At 45.6% G+C, this 16,509-nt stretch overlaps 1 long non-coding RNA gene across 1 annotated transcript; it reads right to left on the bottom strand.

The window, feature by feature from the left end:
- Positions 1-2,495: 2,495 nt before the first annotated feature.
- LOC132687796 (uncharacterized) lies at positions 2,496-13,471 on the bottom strand. Its single transcript, XR_009614264.2, has 4 exons — positions 13,386-13,471; positions 12,710-12,881; positions 8,783-8,909; positions 2,496-2,880 (listed from the first exon to the last, which is right to left on the bottom strand). It is a non-coding gene; the product is annotated as an uncharacterized LOC132687796 (long non-coding RNA).
- Positions 13,472-16,509: the final 3,038 nt, after the last annotated feature.

Here is a 16,509-nt window from a genome sequence, read left to right on the forward strand (position 1 = left end):
CCCAGGAAGTCAGCATTTTTAAAAGCTCCCCAGCTTTGAGAAGCACCAGTCTAGGGGCCTCATGGGGGAGAACAGTGAACCACACTTGGACAGCAAGCTGAGGCTGTTTTCCAGATGAGGGAGTGTTAGAGCCTGAAGGATGAGTATCATTTATTTAGACAAAGTTTCATGGAGGCTAGAAGTAGGGAAAATGACATTCTCAGGAGAGGGAACACCGTGGGCAGAGGAAGAAGCAGGAAAGGGCAGAGTATGTTCTGGAAGAATCAAACCTGGAGTGAGCCCACCATCTGCTGTGCGAGCAGGTGTAGTGGACAAAAAGAAAGGGCTGAAACAGTAGGTTGGGTGAGACCATGGAGGAGCTACAATGCCTCTCCAAAAAGTTTGAACTTATTCAACACCTGCTGGGGAACCACTGGAGGTTTGGAAGCCAACAAGTGGCATGAACAGACCTTTGTTTTAGGAGAACATGGATACGTTGTGGAGAATGAATGAGAGACAGGGAGAACTGGAACAAAGAGAACCAATTTGGAAGCCAAGCCTTCCAGGAGACTGGGTGAGGGAGAAGGCAAACCTGTGCTAGACCAATTTGGACAGAGTATAGAGAGGAGAGTAGATTTGGGAGACATTCATGAGACAGCGTTGAGTAGATTTGTTGGATAATTTGTTGGAGGATGAAGACTAGTGTGTAGTCAGTGAACATCCGGAGGAAATACAAAAGTACTGAGTGAGACAGTGGCGTAGGCAGGACGACCATACAGAAAGGCCTAAGGGACACTTGGTAACATTGGTTCAGAGCTCAGGGGCAAGATTCAGCCTACTATGTGACGTCACAACCCAGAACCCCTTCTGTCTCATCTTTTAGGCCTTTGTTTTGGTTTTCCTTTTATCCACATTACTTGAAACAAGTACACATTTTATCAGTGTGCATCAAAATGCCACTGCTCTACTTTTGATCAGCAGAGCTGTCGTTTTACTCAGGGCTTCTAGAAGAAGGCCATTTTGCAGCTCTTACACCTTTCTCAAAAATGAAAGTTTTGAATAAGAGCCAGTCATAGAATTAAGTCAGGGCAAAGTGGTGTCAGGGGTGAAATTCAAAAGACAATACGTAATAATTGGTTTTAAAACAGGAGCCAGATGAATCATAAGGTCAGACGTATGAAAGGAAAAAGCTTTCTCAAGAAGACTTCAGGGCTAAGGCTGAGAGGACCTGTTAGAAAACAAAATGGCACCGTGTGTGGTGGGGCCTACACAGGAGACACGCCTGGGAAACCGGTCACCATTCCCAGTGTGTCTGAGAACACTCGGTGAGAAGACGGATCTGTCTCTTGCAACTGTTTATGGTTTCCGCAGAAAGCTATTTCTACCATGGCTACAGTCATTGCTTTGTTTCCTCCAGAGAACCCATGGATCAGGGAGAAGGAAGACAGGGCCTTAGGAAGTAAGAACGTCAGTGTGTCTGCTGGAAACCCTTAGTCACCTGGGGGAGGAGCTCTAGGACCCAAGTGTGGGGTCTTAGAGAGGCACAGATACTTAGAGCTGAGAGGGAGAAAAGATATTAACATTCCAGGTTCACAGTGGTGGGCAATGAGGCCAGAATGTGTGGTGACTGGCCCAGAATCAGGCGGCCGAGGAATAGTGGGGTCAGCAATAAAACTAAGACCTCTCGGCCCCCGATCAGATCTGGTTCACCTCACCACTGCACCAGAGGCAGGCGGCCCCAGGACTCTTCGCTGGTGTCAGTGATTTTGGGGTGGGGAGCAAGAGGAATCCCATCCATTCAAAAATCTCTGTTCTTTTACTCTTTTGTGCCACTCCATCACTAGCTTTCACTCTTTGTTTCATTGACCTAAAGAGCAAATTGGACATGGCCTTTTGGAGTTGGGGTACAGGAGGCTGAAAGGTGATTTCCTACAAGAAACATGTGTATTGTTATTGCCAGTCATGAGCTGCCTCTAGTCCTATGGCAACCCAGACTTTTCTCACTGAGCCTTTTTGTTATATTGGGTGGAGTCTGGGTTTGAAAGATTGTTTTCAACGAAAATGTTTGCACAAACAACGTTTACCTCCTTGGGGTCCTCACACTCACATCGCATCGTCTGGTCACCACCCCTGCAGCTTGGCCTACTAACTGACCTGCTGCCCCTGACCATACCCCAGAGTGTCCGGGATGCATCTGGTTCTCCTTAGATGGATCTGGAAGGTCATGGGAACTAGTGGGTTCTGGGCAATCTAACTCAGTTGGTGAAAGCACAGCTTCTGAGGCTAGTCTGTCAGGGCTCCCATGCCGACTCCACCACGTCCCAGCTCTGCAGTCCTGGGCGCGTCACCTCTTTGCCTCAGTTTCCACAACTTGAAATTAGAGATAAAGATAAATAATAATAAAATAATAACAAATAGTAAAAAAGCCATATAAACAAGTGAACTAAACATAAATAATAGAAGATAAAAATAATAAGGTTGTCATGTTAAATGAGTTCATGTGTGTGATGTGCTCAGAACAGTTCTGGCCGTTATTCAATTGCTTGCTATTATTAGTAGTAGTAATAGTAACAGCACTGGTACTACCATCCTTATGGTGCCTTCAACATAGTCCGTGAGGAAAGCCAGCAAAGGAAGTGGGGTTGCTGAGAGAGAGGAGGAACACCTAAAGAGAGAAACGTGGTTAAAATCTCATGTGCTGCCTGAAGGTAAGACAGAGATATAAATATGGAGACAAAAAGATATAAATATGGAGTTGGATGCCTCTCCAGGCCGCGGTTCTGTTATCTCCTGAGGACCAAATATACTTCTCCCTTTTGGGTCCTCTGAGCTCCTCTTGTAATAAAACTTCTCCCTTGAGTTTCTTTGAATGAAGGTTTGTTCCGTGAGACCAAAGTATTCCTAAAGAAGGACAAAGGTAAATCGTGTGAGGATGAAAGCAGACAGACATCTTTCCCCTGTATCTCTTGCCTTCTCTAGCACAGCGTCCTGGTTTAGGCTTTATGCTCAGGTGCATCTCTGGCCAAGCCCCATTTTGGGTAATTCAGTTTAAATAAGCAAGGCCTGATCCCATGGCAGCAAGCACTGCCCTGGCCATTGAAGTGAGTACTGTGAGCTAGGAGACATGGTCACAGGCTGGCTCCACCAGAGAAAGTGTGTCTTGTTCCATTTTGTACAGAATCTGGCACATAGAGGGGCTCAAAGAATGTGGACTGTGGAATACATAAAGGAAGCAGCATATGGCTGTGGATGAGTGGTCAGGCAGTTAGAGGAGGAAGAGACCACTCTGGGGCTGGGGGGAGTGGAACTGGGGACTACTTTTTTGGGTGTTAATATCCCCAATGGGAGTGTATTACGGGACAGCTTTTGGGTGTAAATTTGGTCCACCTTTATCCCCATTCCTAGACCTCTTTCACCCTTTCAGTCATTGACTATTTCAAAGATTTCCAAAATAATCAAAATGGGAAAATCAGGGCTTTCACGTAAATTTACTTTACTATCATTTGTTTTTTAATTGATTAACTGCATTTGGGTTTCAGGGTGGGTTGAGGTTTTACCCTAATCTTTATAGTACTTGGAGGCCCTCTGTGCTTTTAATGAATGGAGATTCATTTTATTCTCTTTACCTTCACACCCTGCTGAGAAGGGAGGGCAGGTGTGGAGAAAATCTTGATCTAGACATTGGCTTCATCTCTGGACTTTTCAAAGGGGTGATATTTAAAATATTTAGCCACCGGTACTGCTCAGGCCCCAGCAAATTGGGTTCAAATGTTATTCCAGTCAGGGTCAGAACGGGGCTGGCTGTAAACAACCTGCCTGGTGAGTTCTCCCTGAATACCAACGTTGCTCTTTCCTGATATGGTTTGCTAGAATTTGGAAGGTTTTTTGTTGTTGTTGTTGTTGTTTGTTTGTTTGTTTTCTTTTTCTTTTAGAAACCCGTAGGTGCCAGCACTGGACTTCTAAGCGAGAGGTTTTTGAATACTGTTAGCGGGGAGGTACAGACCAGCCTGCACACAAGGGTCACTGGGGCAAAACCCATTCGCATGATTGAATGTGATCCTTCTGTTGCTTTGCATCTCTTCCAGGCAGGAAAATGGAGGCAATTTTGAACACTCGCCTTCATTTCATTACGTAGAGATTTTTGTAACGTGGCTCCCGGCCCCTGGCCTTTTGAGTCTCTATCCACCCACCTTTGTATGGTGGTCGTGTCATACACCCGACACAGATGTGGAGATCTAACCAGAGACTTGGGGGAAGGACAGAGGCCCTCCCACAGCCCCTCTCCAGCATGAAGAATGAGAGTGGCCCGACTCCTGTCCCCACCTCCGTGGCTCGCCTCACACAGAGGCACATGAATTTGCCAGCCGGATCCCTTTCCCCTTTAACTGAAACTTCCTTCCTTGATGATTTCACTTCAGACACTGCTTTCCCTAAACCTTGCCTTGACTAGAATCATGCTAATGTTGACAGTTCTTCCCCCACCCCCACCCGCTTTGTTACATCCTGCAACCTAGAGAGAGTGTGAGGTGAGCCTGTCGGAGGGGATGAAAGATGGCAAGAAATGGGTGTTTGGGGACCAGTTCTTTGGTGACATCGACTCTGCAATCCTTTTTTCACTCTCAGTACCTTAACTCCCTCTCTCGCCTTCTCCCTCTCCCTCGCTCCCCCTGCCTGCTCTTCCCTCTCATTCTCTCTGAAATGGTGTGTGCCTCCAGTAATTTACATAATACTCTTCTGACACCTTTACTTTAGTCATCAATCACGGTACCTTCTCTCAGTCTATCTTTTGTCTGAGCATGTCTCTTCTTTATCAGGCCATGCACAAAAGATTAATTTCACAGTTTTTCTCCCTTCTTTCTTTCCTTGCAAGATACAAAGCTCATGAAATGACAGAAGCAAGATAATGAAAACAACAATGCAAGCAATTTTTTTTTGTTCTTGCAGGTTGGATCTCAAGATACTTTTTCTAACCTCATTGTGTGCCATCTGTCTTAGAAAAGGTCTGCTCTGTATTTTTTTTAATACCTTTCTGATGCTGCTCAGTAGACTACCTGGGGGGGGGTGGATTACATATTTAAATCAGGTCAGAGGCTTTGGTTTTCAAAATCTTTGGAACAATTAAAGCAAGGGGCCCGTCTCTAATGGAGGCATGGACTACTGCACAATGCCCACGCCCCAATTAATATTAATGAGCTCTTATGCATAGCCAATTTATGACATTTGATTGACTCACCAACCACCCTTCAACCTGTCTTATAAAGTGAAATATATGGCAAAGAGGGGCTTATTTGCATATGCATATGTTCTTAATATTAATTAGGCTAATGGATGTAAGGACTTGGAGATAATTTGGGTCCTGGTGAAGAAGAAAAAAAAAGTCTACCACCCACAAAATACAAAAGTGTTCTGTGTCCTGTGTCTGCACTTGAACAAAAGAAGTTGAGGTGGAAGGTAAAAATAACTCGTGCCAGTATTTCCTCCTTTTCTTGTATTCCATAGGATTCAGAGTTTTAAAAAATAAAAATATTGACCTCAGGCATTAGTATCACTTATCTCCTGTCTTCCATTTAAATTGGGAAAGTTTAAATAGATTATGGAATAACGTAAAAATAAAAGCCTAGTTCAACTGTATGCCGGCAGCCATAGGTCAGATCTCTCCCGTCAGCTCGGGACGCTGCAGCTTTAGGAGGATGTGGTGTCTCACAGGGACACATGTCAGACATAGGACAAGGGTTTAGGTCAGGAGGAAGTGTTCCCAAGGACATCTGCTTTAGCAGGGTCACTAATGGAATTTATCCCCACCGTGGAGTAGAACTCTTTTGATGTAGCCTAATTAAGCCTAGAGAACAGAGTCAAACTTCATGGATTTTGTTAAGGAGAGTGGGGGCAACAACAAACCCTGATTTTTCTCTCCAACAATCCTTTAAAGTCCCACCGTGATGATCTTTGAGACCAATGATAGAAGGAAAAACATTTATGTAACTGCTCACCCTCTATATTCTGAAGGACATTGATAGCAGGTAACTAGCAGGCTTTGGGCAGCAGAATAGCATATGTCATAGGAGCTTGCTGTGTGGTACCATAAAAAAGATCATCATAAATAATCACAGTGACTGTTACTTGAATGCTTCTTCTATAACGAATGTTATGAAGAGCACATTCCATATTCTTTCTATCTAATCCTAGTTGTGTAAAGTATAGAGTTGGGAATGCCGAAGCCAGGATTACACTTAGGGGGACTGTGACTCTGAAGTATAATCTCTTTCCTTTGGTTTTTCAAGGTCGAGACCACTCAAGGGTATTGTAGACTGGAGGTAGCTGAGCCTGGAGTAAATAAAAACGGCAACTGGCACCACAGAAGAGGGATACACTGCCCCTTCCCGAGATCGCCAGTGACTCAGCTAACTCTGTGATGTCCAATTAAATAGTTAACATTCAAAGTAGACATTATTATTTGTTGCCACACAGATAAAAAGAAAATGAAATATGGAAGGAAACTTGATTAATTGGCAGTTCAGTGAAGTGTTTTGGAAGAAAAAAATTTTATTTGTATTTAACATTAATGAATGAAAACTCTTTATAGGATAAGTCCTACTGGACAGAAATCTTTCAGAGCTTGCTAGAATGGTTATGTCCATGGAAAGAAGGATGGGGCAAATAGATGGGGACCGAATGAGGCCCATGCTGGGAATCCAAGGTGGTGACATTAGAAACAAGCAAGGAATGGAGGCCTCCAGAACCAGGGATGGCCTCATGGATTCTTCTTATCTCAGCTCCCCATCTCCTTTCTGAAGTCTGGTGGCTAGGCACAGCTGGATGCTAAAACTCCGCTGGGGGGGGGGGGTTACCTTCTGATGGCATTCCTAATGAATTTTATGAGTTGCCACAGCCCTTACCTAGCTCTCTAGTCCAAGTCTGTATGTATCTTATGTGACCGTGCATTTTGGGGAGGGGAGTGGGAGGAGCAGAAAATGGTGAGGAAACACTTACAAGGAGAAAAGGAGGAGACATCCTCTTCCTGGTGGTCCTAGGCTGGGGTTCAGGCACTGACAGGACCGGTGGGGACAAATATGAGTCCTTCTCTTTGATAATCATTTGTTCTGCCAAAACTTGTTACTTTTTTTTTCCTAATTATCTCTGCTGCTGAAAATGCTTTGACTGTATTGTAAAGATGTGACAGGTAGTGAAAGAGTGTGTATGAAGTGATTAGGGAGCTGATATACTTTATTCTCATCTCACATTAAATATATGTTCATTACAGCAACAGTTTGTTCACAGAGAGACAGTAGGAGAAGGAGGAAAGGACTGAGGGGTGCCTAATGCCCTTTCTTCTCCTCCACATCAAGTTTAGCAAGAGTTAACTTAGCGGAATGAATGGTTCAGTGTGCGGGCTCTGGATCCAACTGCTTGAAATTGTATCATGGTTCCACCCTTTATGACTTGGGTGTCCTTAGACATATTCCTCAAGCTCCCTGCACCTCAGTTGTTACTTTCTGTAAAAGAGGTATAATCAGAGCATCTATCCCATACTGTGTTGTTGTGAAGTGTAAATATAGTACAGTGTTTGGCAAAGTAGGTATTAACTCTCATTATTACTAGGTTTCTCCACTCAGTTCATACACCAAACTGCCTACTTTTTTCACTTAGCATTTTTGGAATTCACTCAAGAATGCTCTCTTTCAGTAAACATGTCATTGCCATTGCCATGGCAAAACCATGGCCGATCACTTTATTAGTTGCTGGGAATGAGCAGGGCAGATGTGATATCTGTCCTCATAGAGCTTATGGTCTAGCTGAGCAGAAAGGTATTTAACAGCTGAATACAACAGAGTATGATGACTGTTAGAGTGAGGATTTATGTGAGTCACTGGAGGGGTCAGAATGGGGAGGTGCCTGAGTTCTAGATGTCTGGGAAGATCCCTGAGGTGAGATATGAAGGACAGGTCAGAGAGAGGCACTGGAAGGAGGTCAGAGAGGAGTGGGTTGGAGAAGGTCGTAAGAGTACCATAAGTAAACTCCCAAAGATGGGAAAGGGCAGAAGAAGGTTCAAGGGACTAAATGGATGTCCAAGTGGCTGGATCTTAAAAACTTCAGGAAAGAAAATGGTGAGGGAAGGCAGAGCCCAGCTGTGCGAGGTGTGCTTAGCCATTCAAGGAAGTGGGATATACTCTATGAGTAATGGGAAACCACTTGTGGATTTAAAGCCGGAGAGTTAGATGTGCTGAGATGTCCGTTTTGCAAATGGATGGGGAGGGTGTACTGGCTGGTGAGGAGTCAGTTGCTGCTGTGACAATTAAGGAGAGGGCCAGGGCAATGAGAAAGGGCAGGGGTAAGTACCCTCCAGTGCCCGCTGGCCAAACACTTGTCTCTTGAACAATCGCTAGACTGGCCTACTGTGAGCCAGTCCAGGAAGGGCAAGTCGTGTGCTTCAGTGCATGAGGGGCCATCTGAAAACCGGACACCCATCTGCGAGCTCCCGGAATGTTTTTACTTAAACCCTCCAGTTTTTTTTGTTTTTTGTTTTTTGTTTTTTGTTTTTTGTTCTTTGTTTTTTGTTTTTTTTTTGCCACCATCTGCCAAAAAAGAAAATGTGTCGAGAGCACTTTGGGCAAAAACACACCGGCAGTTTCTCCCCCTTCACCCCTCTGTCTCTGCCTACCCTGCCAGTGAGAAGGCTGAGCTGTGGAATCCTTTGCAGTAGAAGAAAGCATGTGCTAGAAATGTCGACCATTTCTCTTTTCCGACTCTGCTAGCTTCAGGGCCAGACACACAGTAAGTGCACACTCAAGGCACATTGACTCACCTGGTCTCCATGATCTGTTCTCTCCTCCTGAAGAGGGGCCAGAGTCAAGGGACGTGATGCTTCTGTGATTGCCAAATTCTCCTTTTCCATCTGCTCAGCATTTATCAAGGTAACAGCGGTCAGGCTTCTGGGGAGGAGAGGACATTGCAAGAGGAAGCTGCATCTGACGAGCCCAAGATGCTCGGCTGCAGTCAGAGGACAAAAATGTGGTTTGATCCCGAGCCTGTCATTCAGCTCGACTGCCTGTCAGGCCCCTAGGGTTCCCAGACCTGCAGGCCGCCATTTGGCCCAACATTTGGGAAGCAGGATACTTATGGAATCCATTTTGGGTTTGGCAGCCAGAACAAAGAGTGGGCTGGAATGGAGCAAAGAGGTGTAAATGTAGCCCAGAGCAGGGGGCTATCTGGTGTCACATAGCTGACCCTTCTGTGGCAAGGGTGGGGTGTTGGGGAGAGAGCGTGTGCAAGGAGACCACATAAACCCTTGCAACAAGCCAGAAGAGGGGGAGCCACATTGCAAGTGAGGTCTTTCAGGCAGCTGCCTCCCAGAGATGAGCAAACCCGGTCTTGGTTCATCTGTAGGTCGAAAGCGTTTTTTGTTCGGCTCTGTACAGTTGCGGCCTGCCAGAGGTGGGATGGGCATCTTGCATATCTGTGGGAGTCAGCACGATCTCTTTCGCCCCTACAAATAGCACGTGCTACTTCCCGGGGCGGTCGAAACGAGTTTGGCTGCTGGCAGCCCCTGTGACCCTGCATCTGAAAGAATGTGGGCATTTGCATGCCCATCTTCCCAGCCCCCACCCCACATACGCGCGCATACACACACACACACACACACACACACACACACACACACGTGCGCGTGCGCGCACACACACACACACACACACACACACACACACACCAGTGAGCCCTGTTCTGCTTGAAAAAACTCTAAAATATTCTGTGTCCTTCATATACGGGGGAAAACCCTTTAGGCGTTAGATACTGCAGTAATTACTATATAATGGAGTAAATACTATACTATAATAATTAACTTGTAAACCTTGAAATAACATTTACTGTAATTTAGACCAAATATGAACTGTGAGTAATGAAGCTCGATCCAACATGAAATCATTTGCAGGGCGCTTTAAACATATGCCTGGGAAAGAGAGCAGCGGTTTCTTGTCGTTACCAAAATGGGCCCCGAACAAGGCCCTCACAGACTGGAAGTGCATGCAGCTGCCGTTATTTTGAAATATCTTGGTAGCATTTTTTTTCCTTTTTAATAAATCACTTCCCTCCTGCCTTTTCCTAAACTGTCCTTTTAGGCCATGGGAAGGAGCCCAGGGTTTTGTTTTAAATTTAGTTTTGACCCAAATGATTGCAAATGCTCTATGCAAAGCTAACTAACATTTGAATCCTGGGCAAAAGTCTTGGAGTTGCGCAGAGGGTGAGAAGGTTCTTGGGTTGCCTACATCAATAGTGAACGGTGGATGCTTCTGGAAAGTGGATGTGCAGACAAAGCTGCTTCTGACCACTGTGGTGCCAGGGGTCTGGGACACCCAGAAAGTAAACGACACCTTTTGTTTACTTAGCATGTCATGCCTGTGCCTCCTAATCCCTCTTCTTTCGGCGTGCTCAACTTCTGAGGAAGTCTGAGGTGGGTGCAGAGGGCGGATTTGCCCCCTCGACTCCCCCTCTTCCCCCACACACCTTACACATTAAAGGTAAGGAAGGACTGTATCATGTTGAATCAAATGAAACTGCTGTTCTTCTAGGTTAAAAGCAATGTAGCATTGGTAACACCATATGGGTCAAGCTAATATGGAACGCATGTACGCGCCTTCTGACATCAGACTCCTGTGCCTTCCTCTGAGCTACTGCTTCGGCTCAAGGTTCGGTTAAAACGGTGCCTCGGTTGATCTCACACTGCCCAGCTCCCAGCCCTCCCTTCTCAGAGTCATACTTTTGGGACACATGATCCGTCCTTCACTTACCTTTCTAGCTTTTTTGCTCATTAGGTCGCACACCTTGCACTCTAGTCAGACTGAAACATTTACTGCTCTCTATTTTGGCATTCCCAAGTCTGATACCTCGTGCTTTCAGGTCCTAGGTCCCCAGAATGCTCTTTTGGCTGACTTGAATTCTGTCTGTCCTTTCAAAGAGACAGTTAAGCTCTACCTTTTCTCTCATGCCTTTTTTTGAAGGAAGACTATTTCAGTTGGGAATAATAATAGGTGGCATTCATTGAGCACTTACTGCATGTCCTCAAGCATGGACTGGGGCATCCTATGGTTTATTTTATCTGATCTCCACAAAACTCATGAGACCGACACAGGTACTATCCCTTACCCTATCTCAGAGACGAGAAAACTGACACATACACTAAGGTTCAGTAACATGGCTGAGGTCACACAGCAGGTGTGACAGAGGATGTTTCTTAGGTGATCGTGGCCTGGAGCTGACAGTTTAGGAACACTCACAAGAGCCATTTGAAAATGGGCTAACTACTGCAAACAGAACTGGTTGCCCTGTGAGAATGAATGAGGTACTTTTCACTGGAGATATTCTAGCAGAAACTGGGCGTGAGATTCACCATAGAGATGATCTCTTTGGGCAGAACAGCTTGGTGGCTGGGAGCATGGTTTCAAAATCTGGATGGTTTCAAAATCCCAATTCGACATTTACACTCGGCTCCTGACCCTTTCTTTTTTTCCAGCACACAACCCCTCACACATATCCACACACCCCCAGCACGCGCGCACGCACACACACACACACACACACACACACACACCCCTACTTTTAGTTTCTTAAATCCACATATGCTACTTATGCTTCCCAACCTTAATAAAGACATGAATCACTTCAACCTTGAACTTTGTTATAATGCAGATTCTGATGCAGGAGACCCGGGCGGAACCTGAGATTCTGAATTTCGCATAGGCTCTGGGTGATGCTGAGATGCTCTGGTATAAGGCCACACTTTGAACGGCAGGGCCTTATATCATGTGCATCATCCCTACCTCCAAAACATTTTAACACTTCCCTATTAGGTTTAGGTAAATGATAATGATTGATTGATGGATTGATTGATTTATTAGATAAACTCTCTGATCTAAGAAGGCCAAGTTTGGGTGATCAGAAAAATAATCCTTCAAGTGCCCACTCCCCAACAGGGTCCATCCGTATCCCTCTTTGTCTTTGTGCCAACTAATAGATTGTTAAAAATTCTGTGTGATCTTCTTTTACTCTTTTATGAAAATTGCCCTGACATCTCTCGTAGTGTTTGCCAGCAGAGATTTTAATTGGGACATGGATAAGGTTTGGAGCAAATGGCAAACAGTGGGAATTTAGATCAGTTAGGCTAGCGGTTTCAATAATGGGTGTCTCTGCAGAGATAAATTATTTTCAGGGAAAATACACATTTAAATCTGTCAAGTTATTCCAATACATTTTTATCAGTTTTTTTTTTCTTTTCAGATAGCACTGCACATACAGATATGATCTTTTTTCAACTACATAGTGAGAGCAAGTGACCACTGAACTCTCACTTCTCAAGAGACCCGAAAGTGTTAATGTCCTCTTTCTGTCTGTTGACAGACAGAAAGCGCTTGGCATCACAGATGGGTTTTTGCTCAACGCTGGATCCAGGCACTTCTGTGTGTGCATCCTGATATTAACACAATGGATTGAAATCATATTTATTGTTTTCTTTTTCAGAGAAGGATCAGAGATGGGGGAGTGAATGCTTTTAAGCAGTTTTTCAAGAAACAAAAGGCTACATTTTTGAAATGCCAGCTATTACCAGTCCATAGTTCAGACTCTAGGAAGACTCGTTAGCACTTGCTCGGGTCCGTCCCTCCCTGGAAACAGTGCAGGAATTACACTCTGAGATGTGACCGTTGAAACAGACTCAAAGTCAGTGTGCATAATTACTTACCACAACAGTGGTTAATGTGCCCTGAAATATTCCCAGCTCCCCTCGGCCTGGGGCTTGATGGTTGATATTCAGATATTCTTGATAAATGTCTTAGATGCTTTGCTTATGCCATTTCCACAAAATACTTCTAGGTTCTAAGGCATGTGCTTGCCCTTGCCATGTAGGTCTTGGACTGAGTGGAGGAAGGAAGGCCTCAAATGCTGTCACATTACAGCTGTGATGGGGAATGAATGCTGTCTTAGCATGTTAGAGCTAAAAAGGGCTATATAGTATGTAACCATCTCTCTCTAGCTCAGTCTACTCATTTTATAAATGAGGAAATGGAGGCCCAGAGAGGTAGAGTGACTTGCTCCAGGGCCACCCAGCTATTTAGTGGCTCAGTGAAAATGAAAGCCCAGTTCCCGCCGAATCGGAAGTCCCATGCTGCTTCTGTGTCCTAGTGGGCTGCTTCCAGTGCACGACGTGCCCCTGTTGCCGTGAGAAGGGCTGATTTCTTATTTGGAATCACCAGAAGGCGTGGTTCTCTTGTATTACCTTAGGCCATGCCCCTTGGCTTCTCAAATCCTCTGCCCCAGGAAGGAGGAGATTTTCCACATCTGCCTCTCCTTACCCCTCCCCCTCCCCCACCCAACAATAGTTCCCTTTTCTGTTCTGAAACTCTGAGCTCTGGCACTACCTCTCATACTCTGAAGACTTGCAGAGTGGTGCGGCCCACAGCTGCCCTCATCACGCTGAATTCTGTGTCCTACAGTCTGGTTGGTATTTACTCCTTTTATGTCAAGGCTTCTGCCTCCCCTGTCTCATTCCCTTGGGTCATGCTCTCTATTGTGACGCTAGACACAATGGGTGATGTGTTGTTAGGGGCCCAGGTCATGTACTTGCCCTTGAGCAGCCCCTCCAGCAGTAACCCAGAGTGACCACAGTGCTGGGCATTGGGTACACCATGGACAGAGGTGAGCAGGGCTGAGGATTGAGGCTGATATGATGTTCATAATACACCCTGATGTTCCCTCTGTGTGCAGGTCAACCCTGCCCTACCCCTGCTCTGCTATGTTCATCTGAGGAGTGTTCATCTCCTCAGACGTGCCAGATGGCCTGAGGATCCCAACGTGAAAAAGACATGGCTCCTGCCATTATGAAGTGCACAGGGCAACATGATAAGTTACTAAATCATAGCCTGGCAGTGCATTGTGTGACCACAGGGGTAAGAGGGTTGGGTCCCCCAAGGGAGTTCAGGGCAAGTTTTGCTTCAGAGGTGGTAGTTGTATTAAGCTTGAATGGCAGTGGGGATCTTGTTGGTTATCTCTGGGGGTAGGGGTTGGGGTGGGGGGTGCTGAGGAGGATTGGGGTAGGTACAAAGAGAAGAGGTATTGCATAGATGAAAGCATGGGCAGAGCCAAGAGGCAGAAAGGCTCAGGACTGCTTGGTGGGGGGGACAGAATGACACCAGTGTTCTTGGCTCAAAGTGACTCTTGACAACATACTGACACCATGTGCTGGCAAAACAGGCCTTAATGTCGGAGGAGGGGGGACTACAGGGAAGCCCACACCCCTGATCCTGACACACAGCTCCCTCACATATTATCTCTCGACAGCCCTGCTTCCCCCATTCCAGTCTGGGCTACTCCTGGCATTTGCTCAGACCACTTGCTTCCATTCTGTCCTCACAGGTGGCCTCTCTCTGGCATCTGCCTGGATGCTCCTGTCCTTCCTTCTGCTTCTCTAACCTTGACTCTTCCCATAATGCCCAAGTTCCTCCCTCCTCCCCTGTGAAATCTCTAAACATTCCATAAGGGTTAGAAGCCTCTCACACTACCGACTCAGGTCTGCAAAAATGGCCCTTTCCCCAATTTTCTTTAAATCAAATGAAATCAGACTGTAAGCCCCGTTCTGTCCAGAATGATAGTAATTCAATCTCAGAGATTGTTAGGGCGTTCTCTACTTCCTGGGAGTTACCAGCCCCCCTGTAGCTGGAAAATGGAGGAAGTGTCTCTGGTTTTCAGTCCATTGTGCTTACGGAGATCTCTTTCTCTCCAAGCCTGTGTCCTCCTCAAAGGTGGCAGACACTGTCATTCTCAGGCTTTGCAGGACCTGCCCAGTTGCCCAGGTCAGACCTTTTTGGAAGACCACATAGCTGTTGTCTTCTGGGGTCTTGTGCTACCAGGGAGTGGGGCCTGGGTCTCTGCCTTCCCAGCACCTGCGAGTATCCTCCTGCGAGTCCCCATCTTCTCATCCGTCTCTCCTCTCTCTAGCTCCCTCAAAACAACTCACTTCCCTCTGGGCCCCCAGAGCTTTGGCATAACCTCTTCGGTGAATTTAGGCTTTTGTGGAAGGCAGGAAGAGGGGGCCCTTCTGAATCTTCTGCTTCCAAACTTCTTCACAAACCTTCTAGAGCCAAGTGGGCACCGCGGGCTTGGCTTCCTTCTTAAGAGGTAGGATTTGTGCAACAGGGAGGAGAATACACAGAGAATGAAATTCAAATTCTAATTATTATGTCAATAAATTATCTGAATCACAGTCCCATCCATCCCTTGAATTCTGGATTTAGATGAGTTACCTGCCTAGACAAACTCTCCGTGCCCTAGTTTCATTATCTATAAAATGGTAATAATATTAATAATTACTTCCTAGGTTGTTACAAGAATTAAATTACTTAATACCTGCAAGTTACATAGAATAATACCTGGATCATAGCTAAGCTCTTAAAAAAACTGTGAGCTGCTTCATTAGTTATTATCCATTTGACCATTAACATGCCATAGAGGACTGTTAATGATTTTATTATGAGTATGGCGGTAAGCATGCACACATGATTAAAACCTCTTGTGCATTTCAGTGCTCAATACATTGTGGGTGATTCTGACTTGACAGAAGAGCAAGATTTGTCCCACGAATCCCAGAGGAGAGTCTGCGCCCTGAATAACTATTCTGACTATTGCTCACCATATGTCCACAACCAAAATATAGTTTTGGAGGGCAGGAAATGAGCACACATGTGCACATCTGCAGAGAGTCGCCTGCTGAAATCAACACGTAAGACATATTTACCACCGAGGCAAATGCCTTCATGTGTTTGTAAGTGGCTATTTCTGAACACCCAAAAGGGAAGAAGAGAGGAGCCAAATTCAAATGGCATCATGTGTTTGTTATTTTGGAGCAAGGTTATGTGGAAGGAGAGCTTCCCTTCTGCCTGGAACACTTTAAGGGGGAGAAATGAAGTATTTAAAGGTATTTTAATGATCATGAAAGGCACTGGCTTAATAGGGCAGGAAACTACGGTTCTCTTTTTAATCCCAGAAGGAAAATAACAAGGCTGTAGCGTAGCCTTCCCTGAAGAGTCATAAACTGGACTGCAAAGAGGCAGCCCCTTGAGACCCTCTCTGGGTCTCTGTGGCCCCTTAACTGTGGGTCTGTCTGCTTAGGTTTCCAGTGTGCTTATTAATTAATGATCATAGCACTGTGCTTAGGTAGCAGAAACCTGAACAGGGTTCTGGGAGAAGCCATTGACTTCTGGCATACAGGGTTAGGGACCTTCCTGAACAACTCAGCCTATTTAGTCCCACATTTCCTGCTTCCCAGCTCTCTATGGCCAGGTCCCCCACTTACCTGTTCAACTGTGTCTTCTCTTCTTTCCCTGCTCAAACATGGAAGTCCCCCATGCTAGTCCCTGCTTCCCCACCAACAGCATCACGTGATTCTTGTTATTTTCAGTGATTATGTTTTATAAAGTCACAACGAATGCTGAATTCGTGAATACTGAACCACTGCTCCTAGGGGAAATACAGGGTTAGGTTCCTGCA

The sequence above is a fragment of the Panthera onca genome, chromosome A3 (assembly GCF_046562875.1).
Source record: "Panthera onca isolate mPanOnc1 chromosome A3, mPanOnc1 haplotype 2, whole genome shotgun sequence".
Classification (NCBI taxonomy): Eukaryota; Metazoa; Chordata; class Mammalia; order Carnivora; family Felidae; genus Panthera; species Panthera onca.